Source organism: Neolamprologus brichardi, chromosome 7 (genome assembly GCF_056152115.1).
Source record: "Neolamprologus brichardi isolate AB-2024 chromosome 7, ASM5615211v1, whole genome shotgun sequence".
In the NCBI taxonomy this organism is placed as follows: Eukaryota; Metazoa; Chordata; class Actinopteri; order Cichliformes; family Cichlidae; genus Neolamprologus; species Neolamprologus brichardi.
In genome coordinates, this window is record NC_142110.1 from 44,305,121 (window position 1) to 44,309,567 (window position 4,447).

Sequence of the window (4,447 nt, forward strand, 5' to 3'; positions counted from 1 at the left end):
AAACTTGGTAAAGAAGTCCTTGTTAATTTTGCAGCTTTGCAAGAAAATCTTACTAAACTAAAAGCATAGTTATCCTCCCATTGTAGACTGCTTGTTGAGTATGCTTCAAAAATCAATATGAGGGGTCATTAATGTGTATATGTTAATGAGTTAATCTGTAAATCAGTTGTTTGAGTCTCTGGTTATGACAACAGACTAATTGTAAATGATTGCTAAAAACTGCACCTGAGCTGCCCAGTGCTTCTGTTTATTTCTTTACTCACCTGATCAGTACACCAGTACCAGGTAGCCTAAATAATGAGTCCGATCACCATGCCAGGCAATGGGAGGTCTCCTGTAACTGGATCCCTGAAGATATGGAAGGAGTCTGGCAGGGGCTCATAGCAGTTTGCACTGACATTACATGCATCTACAGTCTCTTGAAGTTTTCATTGCCCTTCACTTCATGGAAAGCTGAGGAGAATCACCACCACCCACCTTTTTTTAAACTGTCCAACAAATAAATTGTAAGTAAAATATTACCAAAGCCCATGAAAAGGAATGATCCAATAACCACAAAGATGGTCTGTAAAGTGTCTGTGTAGATCAGTCCACCTTGGATAAAATATATTATTTATTTATTGGAAACACAATAATAATTATTAATTATTAATAATTAATTATGTAACTACTCCTTCTGTAAAACTTTCAATTGTGGATGTGTTGTTACTAAAAAGCAACATAAGGCCAATTCATGGTTATCATAGTCCACGGGCAATTGACTACAACAAGTCAGCACGTTTAAACCAGCAATGAAGAAATTCAGAGATTGTGTGTGTGTGTGTGTGTGTGTGTGTGTGTGTGTGTGTGTGTGTGTGTGTGTTCACAAGGCCATGTGTAGTCACATGGCCTTGTGAAGACTTTATGTCCAGTCATGGTACGATAACAAGTATTATCGTACCATGACTGGGCATAGTCTTCTCAAGTACGATAACACTTGTTATTGTACTATGACACTGTTGTTAGGTTTTGTAATGTTGGTTGTCATTTATGCTTAGAAATATCTACTTATATATGCTTGGTAGAGGTGTATAATCAATTGTGTAGTGATAGGATGTGTGATCCTTAATAGTCTGCAAAGGCTTGGTGCGCATTCCAGAGTGTTCTGGCATCCACACCCACACTCTGGGAGCATGGGAGAGGTCGTACCTTCTCTTATTGTTTTATGGTAGGATAAACGTGTCTATATCTGTTTTAGGCTAAGTGCCTTTTGTTTAGATGGACTGCTGGACTTCCAGACCAGCAGGTTTAGGGAAGTCATTTATGGGGTCACGCTCTGACCCCCCCCCCCCCCCCCCCCCCCCCCACACACACACACACACACAATCCTTTGTTCACATGTATACCTACAGTATGTAGGATGTTATATGTTAATGACCCTATGCATATTCATGTTACCACAATAAAAGGAGTGCTATGGGGAACCTGGCTGAGAGTCTGACGCAGGTCAAGTGGTGGAACGACACTTGGCTCTAGGCAGGTCTCCCTCATGCATGAGTAACACGAAGAACTTTGCCTACTTGGTGTTCAGTGCTTTTGCTGTGTTTTTAAATTGTCTCGTTCCAGCGGTGGGCCTGTGCTAGACAGACCCAACAACTGTAGTTTTCTAGGAAAATATCTGTGAGTTCCATAGAAAAGGAAGGAAATTTTTCCTGTGGACAAACCTTTGACAGTATATAGTGCAGTAACTGCTTGAAATGAAAAACCAAGGCCCAAGGGCCTGTTGGATAAAAGTTGTACCAGAAAAAATATCTGCCTGAATTGGGAGAAAAAAAGTGTAGGATTTCATTTAGGACCATCGAAAACAGGTATAATATAAATATTTTCTGCTGCTTTTGGAGGCACTTACTGAAATTCTGGTGAAGATATACAAGACAAGGGAGAGAACAGAGAGATAAATGCGAATGCACTGTCCTCCAAACCTCTTCTGAAGTATTCAGGGATTCAGGTGACGATTTAAATACATCCACAAAGCATGAGATTTTTGTCATTACTCAAAGTGTTGTCAGACACAGTAGTCATTTATGTCATTTGGGTAGTGGAAATTAATAGATTTTGAGGACCTTTCAGGTCAATATGCAGCCTTAGAGTTCTGTTTATCCCAGCTTTAATGTAGATGGGCACAAAGATCCATTACAGAATATGACTACAACAAGAGCCTGAAACACACAAACATACAAGAAGTAATTCTAAATTATTATAAATTTATACAATAAAAATTGTTCCTCACAATAATACAAAGAAAACACCATCAATTGTTTGTTGGCAAATGGCCAGCCCTCTAAGCAAGCACTTGATGACAGTGGTAAGGAAAAACCCTCTTTTAACAGGAAGAAACCGGTGGCAGAACCAGGCTCAGGAAGGGGCAGCCATCTGCCTGGATCAGCTGGGGATGAGGAGAGTTTTAGCATCACTCTAATAGAGGAGTTTTCTAATTTTATATTGGGTAAATGCAAGAAAGCAGTCCCTACATATTTGTTCATACATACGTATATGTCATACCAACGTAAGTATTAAGTCAATGTTTAGAGGTGATTACAATAACCTCAGTTTTACATAAAGCTTGTGCTTCTGGCTAATCTAAGCTTTGCATCATTTCCACTTTCCCACACTCTCAAGCTGATTGTGACACCACAGGTCTAGCCCAATCAGCTTTCTGCTTGCCTTCTTCAGGCCAATCAGCCTTCACTCCATAATTTAAATCTCACCACTCATCTGTCATTTTTCCTCGCAGTCGCCTTTGTGCAACCCAAGCCTTCATCTTCATCTCCACCACCAGTGTCTAGAGGGTAATGCCCTGATCCTTATCACCGCTGGGATTCCATTCTGCTGTGCTGGGCCTTAACCACCAAATACCTCAAACTGAGTTCTGTACATCAATAAATCACAGCTTTTACTTTATATATATATATATATATATATATATATATATATATATATATATAATTTTCCTTTTAAAAAATGTAATTAGTTCATTCTCCATCACAAAGTAAATGGATGAATGTATATTGTAAATCTGCATTAAAACTATAGTGAGCTAAATAAAGAAGCTAGTACCGTCAGCAGGCAATAGGTGTCTCTGCAGTAACAGTTTTCTAAACCAGATGGCTCTAAGCTCGTACAGATGAGGAACTGCCACCGGATTGACAAACCATAGATTAGTGTTCAAGGCTCTGTTCCCACCTGTGATGCTTGAAACTTTTTCAAATGGTGCTGTAACTGATAGTGATGTAGGTGTGGCCTCCTGCATTACACTCTTGCATGATTCATCAAATCTTTCATGACATCAGCACAATAAAGTCATTATTGTAGTTGCCATTTGTTCAGCAGAGGTTTTATTGTTTTTAAAGCAATAAATACAGCCATATAGAAAGCAAATGTTTACTCAGCAGAGCTACACACATTTCCTTAAAGAAGCAGCGGGGATTTAATGTAGCTATGCTTTTTATATACACAGGCAAATTAGCAGTGGTTGTTGGCATCTTCAGAAACTTTAAATGTGCTAATTATAATCTTCTGTAATTATAACGCAAATGAACTAACTCCTAAGGAACTGAACAATAACCAACCAAATATATAAACAGTTTAAGTTGAAGCTTAAACCAGTGATTACTTCACTGATTCAAGGATGATGTTTTCAACTGAATTTAAAAAATAAAACGGAGATAAAAACAGAAACTGTATTTTATTGCAATCAAATGTTGTAAGTGAGAAATTGTAACATTTAAGAAAAAAAGTAATTTTTAATTTGAATTGGCTCTTTTTAGACTCTTCTGCTTACCACCTCTGAAGGCACACAGTGTAGCCTGCACAGGATTTCTTGCACTAACATACGTCCCACACTTACTTGTTCGAGTGCTTCTGTACTCCTTCCAACCAGTAAATTTCTGTTTGGCACTTTATCTATCATCATTATGGTGAGATCTATGTCCAAGGTTATAGTATTCTTTTACTGCCAGCTCCACGAGGAGCGAGCAAAGGAGAAACCATTAGAGCATTGCTTCTCAAACTTGAGAAACTGGAAAAGGTTCACGCCCCACACACCACAGTTTCTTTTAATCAATCATTAACAACAACAAAGGATCAAAGCTGAATTTCAGTGGAATAAATATCTGCAAAATAGCACCAAACTATAATTTGTTTATTTTCTCTGAAAAAACAAACAAGCAAACTTGTTATTCCATATTTTATTGGGTTCACGCCTCAATTTTAGAATGACTATATTAAGGAAATTTGTCAAACCAAAAATGTTTCATTTTTGTTAAAACACATACATTGCTCAATGATTTTTACTCATATTTATGATCTGATAATTTTTTTTTAGGGGAAAAATTGGTCAGTAGTTAAAGTGGGATTTGGGAGGTGGGGGAACCCAACCTAAGATTGGGTGTACCGGTGCAGTGTGAGG

General features: G+C 38.1%; 1 pseudogene; it reads right to left on the reverse strand.

Moving 5' to 3' along the window:
* Nucleotides 1-290: 290 nt before the first annotated feature.
* On the reverse strand, nucleotides 291-3,289 carry LOC118454055 (sodium/glucose cotransporter 1-like; annotated as a pseudogene).
* Between the last annotated feature and the right edge of the window lie 1,158 nt (nucleotides 3,290-4,447).